We start from the raw sequence: 16000 nt of genomic DNA, 5'->3' as shown, positions 1-16000 counted from the left end.
TATTGTGTACACGAGATGGTGATGCTTTATTCCACTCCCTTGATTGTGTGGAAGGCACGTGTACTTTGTGTGGTGACTTTGCTAGAGTGCCACGAGTTGCACTAGATACTTGTGATGTGCAGATGGTTCGTTGGCAGCAGTATGAGTACTGTACCTTGACATTAGATGGTGGTGCACAGTCGAGGAGGTTGCAGCTTGTGGGGAAGGAGACACCACGTGTTGTATTCATTGACTGTTTTCGAGGGAAGCTGCACCGCTACATACGCCACTCGCACACTACGAAATGGGAGGATCGTCAGTTTCGTGCATGTTTGAGGACATTTCCTATAGGGGTGGTTGTCTCAGTGGTGGACTTTGCGGAGAATTACACCTTTGCACCACAGCATGAGATCCAATCGGAGTATTATTTCTCCGAACAGGTGACGTGTGATTGAGTATTGATTTTTTCCCCACCTCATTATATTGAATTATTTCAATAGTCATATTTTTTTTTCAATGCCATATTGCAGGTTGCTATATTTGTGCACATTAGCTATCGTCATGCACAAGCTCATGTGGATGGCATTGATAGCACCATGGACTCACGCATCATTGTGCGAGAGTATCACTTCTACATTAGTGATGATCGATCGCATGATGCCCATTTTGTGCAGCATTGCTTCACTTTGCATGATAGTTTCTTGAGGGATCATGGTGTCACATGGCAGCGGCGCTGGATCTGGTCAGACAGTTGCGGTGGTCAGTTCAAATCCGCTAGACAGTTTTATTGGTTCTGCAGATGGCACCGTGAGACAGGCATTCCGATCACATGGAGCTACTTCGAGACAGGGCACGGTAAGGGAGAGCACGATGGTGCAGATGCTTGCGTGAAGCGTGCTTTGCATCGATACCAGTTGCGTCACAGTGCCGATCGCTTCAAGGATGCACATGATGTGGTGCGGTGGTGCAGCCAGCACTTATCCACTAGTGCTACGTCCTCGTTTCAGTCGCGTGACGATAGGGTGGTGAGCCGGTATTTTTGGTGCGTGGACATTGGGAGTCTTGATCGGTCGAGGCCTTTTGATTGTCGTTCTGTGCCTGGCACTCTTGATTTCCATTCCATCAGGAGCGTAGGTGAGTCTCACCCCGCGATCTTTTCTCGACGGTTTGCATGTTTTTGCTCTGCATGCATTGATGATGATTGGGGAGGGTGCTCCATGATACCATGGGCCGATCCATGGGTACGGCGAGTGCTTTCTCCCTTCCAGCCTTGGGAGGAGATACATGATGATCAGGATGCGGGATTCAGTTCCTCTAGAGATTATGACCAGCTTACAGATATTTTGCGTATTGGTGATATCTTCGCAGTTATTACTTCGGAGGGCAATGAGGAGGGTGTGGATTATTACTTGTTGCGATGCTCTATGCTGAAGAGTGTGCTGAATGAGGATACAGTGGATGGGCATGGGATGCACTTCAATGCTCATAGCATGATCGTAGGTGGCCACTATTTTCAGCAGATACAGAGGCGTGGTCGCTATATTGAGTTCTAGGAGTACATGGCGGATCAGGAGGCATACATGTATTCTCATCTTGTTGTTGGGATCAAGATTACTTTGAGTCGTGTTCGCACTCGCAAGGCGACGTCCACTCCACGATGGCGCCTTGCAGTGGCAGATCACGAGAGCATAGTTGCAACTATTGGCATGAGAGCTGATCCTGAGGAGTAGCACATTACATATCATATTTTTTGGGATCATCAGTTGATCAGATTGATTTTTATTGGGTATCACTAGTTGATTACACTTTTTTGTATTCGATATGTATAGGCTCACTGTGTGACCATACCATTGTAATTTTCATGGATTCATATTTTGTATTTCACTATGATGGCTGTATGCACGTTCATACACATCATTGTATTAGATTCTATTTTTAACATGATGTTCGATGTCTTCTCAATGGGATTTGTTGTGTTTGTAATACAAAAAATTGTTTATTAGTAGTAATGTTGTAATTTGTTTTGTGCATTAGGACATTTTAAAAACGTGACTAAGAAAATTCGCGCACGTACTAACGAAATACGCGTGTGGACTTGCTTGTTGGGGATGAAACTTCGCACACCCTAGACATACATCCACGCGAGATTTGGTCTGAATTGATTTGGTATGCGCCACGTGGAAGGTACAATGCGCACATTTTTACAATCCCTACTAGCACTCGTGACTACGTATGAGCTATAGCGCATGTACTAACGAAATGCGCATGTGGACTTATCTGTTGGGAATGAAACTTCGCACGACTCTTAGGCCACCCTAGACATACATCCACGCAAGATTTGGTTTCCAACTTATTTGGTATGCGCCATGTGGAAGGTATAATGCGTACATTTTTACAATCCCTACTAGCACGACTACGTGTGAGAAATGGCGCACGTACTAACCAAATATGCATGTGGACTTATCTGTTGGAGATTAAACTTTGCACGGCTCTTAGGCTACCGTAGACGTACATCCACGCAAGATTTGGTCTGAATTGATTTGGTATGCGCCACGTGGAAGGTACAATGCGTACATTTTTACAATCCCTACTAGCACGACTACCTATGAGCTATGGCGCATGTACTAACGAAATACGCATGTGGACTTATCTGTTGGGAATGAAACTTCACACAACTCTTAGGCTACCATAGACGTACATCCATGCAAGATTTGGTGCCCAACTGATTTGGTATGCGCCACATGGAAGGACAGTTGCGTACATTTGTACAATCCCTACTAGCACGACTACGTATGAAAAATGGCGCACGTACTAATGAAATACGCACGTGGACTTATCTGTTGGGGACAAAACTTCACACGCCTCTTAGGCTACCCTAGAAGTACATCCACGCAAGATTTGGTCTCCAACTGATTTGGTATGCGCCACGTGGAAGGACAAATGCATACATTTTTATAATTTCTACTAGCACGACTAAACCCTAAACCCTAGACCCTAAACCCTGGACCCTAAATCCTAAACCCTGTTGGGCACAAAACTTCACACGCCTCTTAGGCTACCCTAGACATACATCCACGCAAGATTTGGTCTCCAACTGATTTTGTTTGCGCCACGTAGAAGCAATCCCTACTAGCACGGCTAAACCATAAATCCTAAACCCTGGACCCTAAATCCTAAACCCTGTTGGAGACGAAACTTCACACGCCTCTTAGGCTACCCTAGACGTACATCCACGCAAGATTTGGTCTCCAACTGATTTGGTTTGCGCCACGTAGAAGCAATCCCTACTAGCACGACTAAACCCTAAACCCTAAACCCTAACCCCTGGACCCTAAATCCTAAACCCTGTTGGGGACGAAACTTCACACGCCTCTTAGGCTACCCTAGATGTATCGACGCAAGATTTGGTCTCCAACTGATTTGGTTTGCGCCACGTAGAAGCAATCCCTACTAGCACGACAAACCCTAAACCCTAGACCCTAAATCCTAAACCCTGTTGGGGAAGAAACTTCACACGCCTCTTAGGCTACCCTAGACGTACATCCACGCAAGATTTGGTCTCCAACTGATTTGGTTTGCACCACGTAGAAGCAATCCCTACTAGCACGACTAAACCCTAAACCCTAAACCCTAGACCCTAAATCCTAAACCCTGTTGGGGACGAAACTTCACACGCCTCTTAGGCTACCCTAGATGTACATCCACGCAAGATTTGGTCTCCAACCGATTTGGTTTGCGCCACGTAGAAGCAATCCCTACTAGCACGACTAAACCCTAAACCCTAAACCCTAAACCCTGGACCCTAAATCCTAAACCCTGTTGGGGACGAAACTTCACACGCCTCTTAGGCTACCCTAGACGTACATCCACGCAAGATTTGGTCTCCAACTGATTTGGTTTGCACCACGTAGAAGCAATCCCTACTAGCACGACTACACGTTAGCGTACCACCAAAGTCAAAAGAAAATAGTAAAATTAAATTGTGGCCTAACATGTCACACCTTCCTTGTACTCCCATACATGAGTAGAGTTTAAGAGGGAAAAGTGGGATTGTTAATATGTGTATATTTTTTTGGTGCATAGCCCCAACAACCCTTTCTTTTTACATAAACCAAATACCAACACTTTTCCTTATACCAGCCGCCAATCCTTTCTCTTGTACATAAACCACTAAATGCAAAAGAAAATAGTGAAATAAAATGGTGGGCTAGCATGCCACACCTTCCTTGTATTCCCATATACATGCATTAATTGCCAATTGTGTTGATTTCTCTTCTTTATGTTCATTATCTTTTATACATGCATAATAATTAGATTGGTGCATTGGCAAATGTCATATTAAGGAAATTGAAATAGTCCTTAGAAACTTGGAAGGCATATGCGATTGTGATTTGGAAGGCACATGTGATTGTGGTTCGAATATGACAAATAATTAGGTCTTGTTTTCTTTGATCACCAATTAGCACAAGTATTGTTAACAATAAGAGACAAATTAAACACTGAGTCATAATAAATAAGAGCAAAATCATGCAAAGGACAAGTCTAACTCCAATTTTGAAAAAAATCCCCAAAAAATTTATATTTTTTAAAAATTGTAGGGACAAAATATACGCTTCATGTCAATAATATTAAAAAACTAGAATTGTGAAAAAAGAATGCATAAAATATTACTTATATCTTATTGCAGAACCTAAAAATGTCTAGTATTATCATTTGCAAAAAGTATTCTCTCCTTTAATTTAAAAAACATGACAAATTGCAAAGGAGAAGAAACTGCTTCATTCAACTAAGAGAGTTGCTAGAGCTTTTTCTTTGAAATACCAATTGTTTTCTATGCAAGTGCCCATATCAAATCCATATACAAGAATTTCTACACCCTACAAACTAAGCATGTCCACACATTGGTGTTTTCTCGAATTTTTTCCTTTTGTCATGTTGTTTAAGTATCTCTAGATCACACATTCCCTCAAGTTCATTGGTGTTGAAAGAAATTTTTATCAATTAATTTACACATAGGTAACAACGTTGCCCTCGGAGTCATGGATAAGTTTTGTACCAATATACATTTCTAGAATACTTTTTGTAAATAGCATAAATTGAAAGTTGGTAAAATTGATGTTACTTTAATATCTAATTTCATTTGATGAAACAATTTTACATTGGGCTATGGCATTGTTTAAAAAAAGTAATTTTCTTTTTACACAAATTAGTTTATCAAATGGTTGAATTTCAACATATTTTGATATTAAGATCGGAAGGCTAGATTTGGAAGCATGAATATGACAATAGTTGTCTTTTTGAAAAATTGATGAAAATTTGGATTTTGAAACACACTATTGACAAACATGAATAGAATAAAATTTTTGTTTAAAAAATGAAAAACTTTTATCAGCAAAATAAAATTTTCCTCCAAAAAAAGATGAATTTTGATATGTTTAATGTTTAATGTTTACAATTAATGTTTAATGTTTACAATTAATGTTTAATGTTTACAATTACTTCACATGGCATTCTTTTTTAAATACCTTATGTATTAAACAAACTATAAACTGAGATAAACTGAGATAAACAAAGTGTGAAGAACATCATGAAAGTACGAAAATGCTCATACATCATAAAAGTGGGAACAATATCATGAAAGTACCAAAATGAATCTGTACATCATCATCATCATGCTACAAAAGTGCATCCCTATACAAGAAACGTGTGAAGCCTAAACAATCAATATGAATCCGAATCTGATAACTCTACATATGATCCTCTAGTGGAACGCTGACGTGGCTCCTGTATGACCCGCTGCCCAACCGTCCGCTGTGTGCCCTCAGGCAAAGCCGGCTCAGATGGGCCAGCCTCATCACCTGCATGAGATGGGCCAGCCTCATCCTGATGAAGAGGAGGGCATGCTGCACGCGCCACTGCTGCCATCTCTGCCTCCCTCGCCTCCTCTATGTACGCGCATCTCAGCTCCCATAGCCGTGCATCTGCGAATACTCGTGCCTCAAATCCAGCACGAGTAATCGTCTCTACATGTAATAGACGCTGGTCTCGGCCCCGCCCTAGCTGCTGCTCCACCCACTGTTGCAATGATGTCTGCAGCTCTGCCTCTCGCTCAATCCGGCGTGCCTCCTCCGCTCGTGCCTCGTCACCTGGCATGAAATCACCGTACGAAAAGCGTCGTGGAATGCATGATGCAACCACCGATGTATCCGCACCCTCCAGCATCAGCAACGCTCTCTGTGCCTCCTCCCTATAGTGCTCTGTCAAGACTACATGGGCGAATGGATCAACAGCCTGACGATGACCAGGATATAGATCATCCATGCCCAGTCCTCTGTATGTCGCCACATCAATGTCAGCAAAGCATACAGGGCACACTGAACGTGCCACCATGTGGTGGGTCATGCAATGGAGATGTGCGATGTGGCCGCACCCTAGTCCAAACCACCCTACGGTGTCAAAGTCCTCGTGGCAGAGGACACAAGTGGCAGTAGGAAGCCTCGCTACGACTGTTGCGTCTATGGGTGTCCTAGTCGGCACATCTACAGGAGGAGCAGGGTATAGGGCCATGCTGGGGTCGATCCTATGGCGCGATGGATCACGACTAATATGCCTCAACTGCAAAATATAGTGCTCTGCGCGATGGTATGCTATGCGTGTCCGAATCCTTTGCTCCTCCAAATCTGTCTGCAACAGTCGTACGCGAGACTCCATCTCCTGACGCAATAGATGTGCCTGCAATGCAAACATGTCGCGTACATGGTGAGAATTAACCAAAAAACTTCAGTTCAAAACACGCTACAAAAAAATAAACTAACATAATCAAAATAACTAACCTCGTCCCTAGACTCGGCCAACAATGCCTCCAACTCTGCAATCCGTGTGTCTCGAGCCTCCAACTCGTGCTGAGGCGCCGTAGATGTGGGAGGTGGTGTAGATGTGGGATGCTCCATCGATGATCGAGGTGGGGGAGGTGGAATCGCAATAGATCTCGATAGGGCAGAGACCATGTGCTGCAAGGATGATGCCACTGAATGAACATCCCCCCTAATCTGTCCTCCCACCGCTCGCAATGGTGTGCAACTCTGGTCCCTCGCGTCGACGCCGAATACCTACAATCTGACGCTCCTGACGCCCCATCCTACCACGTCCCGCTCCTGATCCTGGACGGGTACTGAGGTAGTCCACCCGATGACCAAGGACAAACTCAGCGTAAAGCTGCATGGCAAACGACCTGGCTATCTGGCGGTTGTGAGGCAATCGACCACCATTCGCAGCGAGATATCTCGGATAAATGTGTGCTGCTATGATGGGGTGCCTACACCGTAAAATATGCAAGGGGAGCCCTGATCGTGGTCGCATCGCCTCGGTGTGACCATCCCAAAACATATCCTCCAAGGCCTCCCTGTGATGTGACTCCCGCTCAACAAACAACTGTCGAATGGCTCTCCAATCCAAGCCACCACCAGTGATCTCCGCCTCAGCCTGTGCCTGAAAGCTATGCACAACGTCCTCAACTGTGTCCAATCGACTCAGAGCCTCAATAACTGAATCCAGGCTCGCAACCAAGTGAGGGGGTGCCCTAGCATCCTGCAGTGCCCTCATCTCAGCTCTCAGCATCTCTATCTGCATACGAATAGTGGTGCTAGAACCTGTGCGCTGGCTGGTGCATGCACAAAAAAAACACATGGAAATTAATATTCTATTTGGGTAATGAAAATAATATTCTATTCAATATGACTTATAATCTATTTACGTAATGAAAACTATTTGTACGTACTCCTTGATGAGGTAGATCCTATGCACCTACCGGTAGATGGGCCAAATGTGTGGCTCAATATTAATCAGTATTATTAATAATTCTTAATTTTGATTAGAATTTTTTCACTCTAGTTGTTGCATTTTTAAACTTAGATGTCTCAAATATTTTTTCCTTATATGTTTCCCTTTTTTCACTTTTTATCCAATATGAAACTTTTCCACATGTGGTGTAAGGACCACATTGTCCACTAATGGCCCCTATACTAAGGACAGATAGTGGAGAGGTTTGGTTAATAAGACCTTCTTTGAATGCTTTAGTGCCTTGGGTTTGCAATAGATATGGAGGAGATAGAAGGATACCTAATACATTACTTTGAACGATACACAAGCAAGGCGCATCTAGTATTTCTCGGACTACACATTAAAAAAGAGAGCGGGTTCACACTACAGACCTTTTAAAGCGAGAACTTTGAGAAAATAATTAAGCCTTTTCAATATTATCTATTTTGGTTGGGCAATCCACCTCAACTAGTGGCCATTCCTATAGATCATCACTTGGTTCAAGACATTTTGTATAAGACTCACTCGACTTCTAGTTGTAAAAATAGTTTTGGAATGAGATCATCCACATACGTAGCAACAACAAAGGGCACAAGATCCCTAGAAGAGGATTCAAAAACTTTGAAAATTAAATCCTTGGATGTCCCTATGCAATGGGAAGGGTTGCATACGATAACTAATGTTAATTTTGGTTGAGCTCAAGTAATAAGCATCACCGTTGCCTATGGTTGGACTAGCAAGAAAGAGACCACCCTTGCTTACAATGAAACTAGCATATAATTCCTTGAGCATGTGGTTGACATTCCATGTGTGACATAGTTTCAACGAGGGAAAGGAGATATGTAGCATCCATACTATTTTGGTTATGAGGTGGTTAACGTGATTATTGTTACAAAGTCTTTTTGGGAAAACATCTTAGTCATTTGTAAAAGACAAGATAAATGTTGTTAACATTAGTCATAGGTTTCCCTACAGTGCAAAAAGGGATGTATGTGTGCCACATGGCGAGCTGCCATGTAGCAAACAACATGGAATGGGATGCTTCAAATGTCGACTCTTGAAGGTTATGGAGTTCTCTCTCTCTTAAGTCGATTTGAGGCTGCTCAACTCAGACAAATGTTATGCAACATGGATTTCTCTCTTTAACTAGATCCACCCGACAAATATTCCTCAACACAATGAATATTGACTTCATTTCAAAGTTTGGCATTTCAAAAATAGCTCCTAACCAATCCTTATAATTGCCCATACTATTATCTATGATCATTAAGGGATGATTAGGAGAGATTCAGTCATTAACAGGCTCTATTTGAACTTAGGTCTATAGTTGATCAAAACACTTGCATATATTAGCATGAATGTGGAATGAATATAGATCCACTAGAGTCCCATGTGCAATGAATGTTAGGTATTCTAGTTAAACTTTCAGTTTCTCTATGGCGTATTTCTTTCTTCTTATACATATAAGAGAAGTAGATGAATTATGGAACTAGACAACAAACATGATCAAAGTGCTAGATCTAAAGCATGCCATAGTGATAGCATAAGAATCTCAAACAGTTTATAGGCACAGACTGTAATATTCGAGTTCTTGAAGACCCATCCAAATATTCTCAATCTTGTAATATTCTTTTTTCAGTTATGCTAGAGTCTATGCATAACTTAGAAGAATTAGACATTTGCAAACTATTCCATGTCTTCTTAAGGTCTAAGCCACTATTTCATGTCTTCTTAAGGGATATTGAAGATTTGGACTAAGCCACTATCTAGGCATTTCCAAGCTATAGCCTTATCATGCATGCTTAGTCTAACCAATCTATTGACTAATAGGGGACATATGCCTTCAACATATTTCCTAGTAGAATCGATCCTTACTAATTGCCAAATAGTTAAAGGATGATTTATCATTAGTAATTTCCCAATATATTAGGGATGATTACCCAAGCTTAAACCTAGTTTCCTTCTAAAGAACTTGCTTGTCCCAAAGTGTCTAGTCAACTTCAAGCTTTGGTCACCAACCATGTCACTAGTCAATCTTTAATGTCCAACTCCAATAGTTGACTAGTAGGTTTATGTTTGTGTATTAATTTGATAAGTCGAGTGAGTCTTATACAAAATGTCTTGTATCTTCATTTCCTATTTTGGTTGGGCAATCCACCTCAACTAGTGGCCATTCCTAAAGATGATTTTTAAAAACCTAATTTTTACATTTTTACATTTTGAATAAAAAATGCCTCATTAAACGTTTTTTAAATTTAAAATTTTCACATTTTAAATTATAAATGTCGTAATTCAAAAAAAAAATTACAAATGCATTTCAAATTTATAAATACTTTATAATTATTCCTATGAACGCTTTTTTATTTAATAAAAATAGCTCTATTTTTAAAAAAAAAATCATTTTCACATTTTAAATAAAAAATGTCGTAATTTATAAATTTCAAAAAAACATTAAAATGCATTATAAATTTAGAAATTTTTTATAATTTTCCTTATAAACTAAAATTTAATTAAATTCTACCAAAAAGAAAATGCTACATAAAAAAAACAGAAATATAGAACATTTTCACATTTTGAATAAAAAATGCCTCATTAAACGTTTTTTAAATTTAAAATTTTCACATTTTAAATTATAAATGTCGTAATTCAAAAATTTTTAAAAAAATTACAAATGCATTTCAAATTTATAAATATTTTATAATTATTAATATGAACGTTTTTTTATTTACTAAAAAAGCTCTATTTTGAAAAAAAAATTTCATTTTCACATTTTAAATAAAAAATGTCGTAATTCATAAATTTCAAAAAAACATTATATTGCATTTGAAATTTAGAAATTTTTTATTATTTTTCTTTTAACCTAAAATTTAATTAAATTCTACCAAAAAGAAAATGCTACATAAAAAAAACAGAAATATTGAACATTTTCACATTTTGAATAAAAAATGCCTCATTAAACGTTTTTTAAATTAAAAATTTTCACATGTTAAATTATAAATGTCGTAATTTAAAAATTAAAAAAAATTTACAAATGCATTTCAAATTTATAAATATTTTATAATTATTGATATGAACGTTTTTTTATTTACTAAAAAAAGCTCTATTTTAAAAAAAAAAATTAATTTTCACATTTTAAATAAAAAATCTCATAATTATAAATGTCGTAATTTAAAAATTAAAAAAAAATTTACAAATGCATTTCAAATTTATAAATATTTTATAATTATTAATATGAACGTTTTTTTATTTACTAAAAAAAGCTCTATTTAAAAAAAATTTTAATTTTCACATTTTAAATAAAAAATCTCGTAATTCATAAATTTCAGAAAAACATTAAAATGCATTTTATAATTTTTCTTATAAACTAAAATTTAATCAAATTTTACCAAAAAGAAAATGCTACATAAAAAAAAACCCTACCTGGACTCTCCCGCTCCTGCTCCGTCCATCTCCGTCGATGTCCGTTCGTGGCTCTCCGTCGCTCGCGCAATTCCGTCGAAGTCCGGCAAATCCGAAATCGGTGGATGAGGCAGAGCTCGATCGAGGTATGCGGAATGAGGGGGGTCGCTCTCCTTTTATAAGAAAAATTAGGGTTTAGCTACCTCGATCGAGGTATTCTTGACATGCCCATACATCTCGGCACATCTACCTCGATCGAGGTATTGGCATGCCACCATACCTCGATCGAGGTATTCTTGAGATGCCCATACATCTCGGCACATCTACCTCGATCGAGGTATTGCCATGCCACAATACCTCGATCGAGGTATTGTGACATGCCGATACATCTCGGTACATCCACGTCGATGGAGATTTTGACATGCCACGATACCTCGATCGTGGTATGTTGGCAGAAGCGGGATGCCAAGTCATGTGTCCAGCATACCTCGATCGAGGTATATCATCCGCCCTATTGGCTGCCCGATCGGATGGCACATACCTCAATCGAGGTATGCTGGACATGCCACCTGACCTCGATCGAGGTTGAGCTGGACTACCACGATACCTCGAACGAGGTAGATGTGGCATGTATAGCTGGCTTGCCAGCAAGCCTCGATCGAGGTAGAGGCTCGGTCCGGTGAAAAAGCGCAGTACCTCGATCGAGGTATTGGCTTGGCTCGGTTGTGCTCGTGTGTGATTTTCATTGGAGCTTATACCTCGATCGAGGTATTGGAGACCGAAGCAAAACCTTTGTATTTTCACTCGAGCGGGTGTCACACTCACCCGAAAGTGGTCCGGAAGTGGACACCCTTAGCTTGCTACCTCCCCTGAGCTAGAGCTTCAAATGAGGTCAATAACAATGTTATGATGGCCATTCTCAGGTTTGATAGAGTAGAAAGACAATAGCCGATGTTTGTAAATCATTATAGCCTTTAAATTTAGATGGTGTGCGAGTCCTATTTATGGCATATCACGAGATGTAAGTATCATGGCAACCTTTATTTTCATCTTATATTGGCAACATTGTGTCAAATAATAATGGTTCTTAATTATTCGTGTAGGGAACATTGGAGTCTGGTGGTTTGGAACCTTGAAGACAACTATTGTTGGTTTGTCAACTCGATTGCAGGCTTTCATGGCTCAGTGCAAACGTAAGTATTCTATTAATCTATTGTTACTTCTATATTATGTACCTTATGTAATAGACACACTAAGTTTTTTTAATATGTCATGATGAGCAAGTCGGTTGAGAAGTTGGTATCTACTATCAGAGAAATAGGACAGTACAAAGACTCGCTAGACTTCCAAAGGCATTTAGTAGTAGAGCAGGAAGATGGGCTTAGTTGTGGGTGAAGACTTGCCTATAACTGCATGTTGATTTTCAAAGAAATTTTCTCACTTAAGCCACAGGTCTCATCGGAAGACTCTTTGGAGCTCAAATATTCAGAGGAGGATATATAATTGTTTAGGGCTAAAATCATTCGAGACCTAATTGCTGCCATTAGAATACAACGTGCAACTGAAGCAATATTAGAGCTTGCATTTAAGGAAGAGGAGACTGAGTCTACTATGAAAACACTACACACTACAGAAGAAGTAGAGACTCAGTGTACACCTACAGCACCACAGCCTCCATTGGAAGTAGCAGAAGAGTTGCCACAGCCTCCGCTTGCATTTAAGGAAGAGGATACTAAGTCTATTCTGAAAGCACCACATACTACAGAAGAAGTAGAGAAAGTGTACATCTAGAGCACCATAGCCTCCATTGGAAGCATTAGAAGAGTTGCCACAGTCTCCACTAGAAGCATCAAAAGAGTTGTGATGCATGTATGATGTTGTTTTTGTATATATGCATGAAGAGAATATTCTCATGATGTTGTTTATTCCATGAATATTATCGTTGACATTTATTTGTTGCAATGTATGAATCATGATGTTGTTTTTGTTGATTATACACCAATTTGTGACTTATTACTTAAGTGGCATTTAGCATGATATTTATATATTTATTTCATGCACACAATTTTATGATATGAATGTGTGATGATGTGATTATTTGGAAATATAACCTTGTGTGATGAGAATTTTGATATGAATATGTGATGATGTGATTATTTGGAAATAAATGTGTGATGAGAAGAACATAATAATTATTTATAATATATTTCACTCCAAAGTATCAATTCCCAATCCTCCACTCACTTAAAGTATAGCATTCCCAATGCTCTGCAAGATTTTATTCCAAACCTTTCATTACACACCATTGGTTAAAGTGTCAGTTGGATAGTCTCCACTCACTTAAAGTAGAGCATTCCCAATGCTTCACTCACTTTATTCCAACCCTTATCCTTATCATAGCGAACACATCATGTCTTAGTGCACTTGTATTCTTCCATCCTAGTCCTTCCACAAACACTCTCTTATTTCTTACATCCTAGTCCTTCTCATTAACTTGTATTCGTCTTTCACTTTATGTCTTCCCTCACTTTCTATCACTCTTGAAGGACGGGCGGCTCACTGTGCATCCCTCGCTATCACTCCCTCACTCTCCTTCTCTCACTTTCCCTCTAAGACAATGAATAGTTACTACGCGACTTCATTTACTAAACTCAAATTCTGTCTTAGATCCCTTTTGTATGGACCAATGAAGGGAAAATCATTCGAGGAGGATATGTTATGCACATGGCTGCTTGATTTGAACTTAGCAAAAGAGGTGAATATCCCTAGCTTTCTTTTTCGCTTCTTTTAATCACGTACTTCTTATGCTAACGAGTTAAATTTTTATACAAGATATGGCAGTGGCTAGAAGCTGTATTGAAAAAAATGGTGAAGATAAGGAAAGCCAAGAGAGAAAAGAGGAGTTATTGAATGCTTACAAGTCAGTGGAAGATTCGAAACAGGTTGTAAGGAGAGTCTGTGAGGAGATTTGCGATGCTAGCCCTGGTTACGCATGGTCTGTAAGAGCAAGAAAAGAGGTGTAGAGAAATCATATGGCTTGAAATATCATGATTGGCACAAGATGCTCCAAGGAAGTATGACTTGCCATAATCTCTTTTTCCTTCCAAATTTGTGAGTGTAGAAGAAACTAATCAGCCATCGCTCATGTGTTCAGTTCATACTACCTCTTAGCATTTCTCATAGTGCATCAAAGGACGTGAAGGATTGTATTTACAAGATAGGCGAGCTTGTGAGGTACTTCATACTATACAAAATGTGAAGCGTATCAATGCGTTTCATATTGCTAATATGGTGTACTTTTTTCTTTCTAGGTATGTGAGCTCAAAGGAAATAGATCCCACCATGCTTGAGGATGCTCGAGTTTTGTCAATGGAGGTGGTTTGTTTAGTGGAGGAGACCGAGTCCATGTTCTATTCTCACAACCCAACTACATCTCATAGTGCATTTGGTGGATGAGACTGCTATATGCAGCGTTATTCTTTCTCGAGCACTTCATGAAGACCTTGAAGGGTTTTGTGAGGCAAAATGCAAGGCCCGAAGGTAGCATGGCCGAGGGCTGATTGGTACAAGAGTCACTTATATATATTTCTGAGTTTCTTATTGATGTGGATAGCTCTCTATTGTGCCTCAAGAGAAAGGACGGAGCAAAGTAATGGAGAGGGAGTTGCTTAATAATCTAAACCTCTATTGCATGCTTAATAGTGATGTGATGAAAATATGGCTAACAAGATACGAGGATGCAAATGCAAGAAGACAAGGAGAAAGGGCCCTCTTTCATACACACCATGCATGTCGTGTGCTAGGCCCTGAGCATCTAAGAGCACTTCCAAAGGATATTCGTGTCAATTGGCTACTTGACGAAATGGAGAGAGCAGAGAGAAACGAGGGGATGCATATCACAATGGAGGAATGGGAGTATGCTAGAGGATGCATGCAAAAGGTCGATATATAGAATGTTATGCATAAGTTAGGAGCTTTTAACAATTTAGATTGCTTATTCAATTGATTTTGTCTCGGTGTAGTGTACTATGTTCAATGCTATATGGTGTGAGGGCAAGCATTTTTGGACACAACGGATTGATGATAAGAGAAACACACAAGATTGCGGCATCATTGCTAGCTTTGAGGGAGTCAAGGGAGACATGGATGATTATTATGGCATAACCCAAGATATTATTAAGCTTGACTTTCCATGCTTCTTTGTGTGTGTTTTGGATGTCAAGTGGTTTAAGGATGAGGTGAAAAGAGGCCCTAATACAACAATCAAACGCCATGCAAGTGGCTTTGTAACTATCGACTCCACAAAGTTTTGGCAAAGCAAGGACACACTAGTACTACCGCAACAATGTAAACAGCTACTGTACACATATATATAAATACTCAGTTTTTTATATTTGATACCTTCGATGCAAGGAAAATAACATGTTTGTATTTGTGTTTGAATAGATTGTCTATTAACCAATGGTGGATAATAATAGGTTGTGGCACGTCATACCTATTACATCACATTCAAAAGTAATGTATAGTACATTTACTAATATGAAGCGTATGAAGGATGATCATGGCCATGGAGGTAGTGATGGTTATGATACAAGAGAGAAGGACGATCATGAGATAGGAGATACAGAGCACAGTAGCACAAGTAGTAGTGGGTTGAATATATTTATAAATCTCCACACTGGTTTGGATATTGAAGTAGATAGTTTAGCAAGGGTTAATCTCATTGGGGATGAGATTAAACTGTAGCCCATCATTGTCTCATCCAAATTTCTTACATATTAGCAAAACTATTTTATATATTGTC

This window comes from Dipteris shenzhenensis, chromosome 31 (genome assembly GCF_047967505.1).
Source record: "Dipteris shenzhenensis isolate YYH24624 ecotype China chromosome 31, Dip_SZ_1.0, whole genome shotgun sequence".
NCBI lineage: Eukaryota > Viridiplantae > Streptophyta > Polypodiopsida > Gleicheniales > Dipteridaceae > Dipteris > Dipteris shenzhenensis.
Note: the sequence above shows the minus strand (reverse complement) of the source record.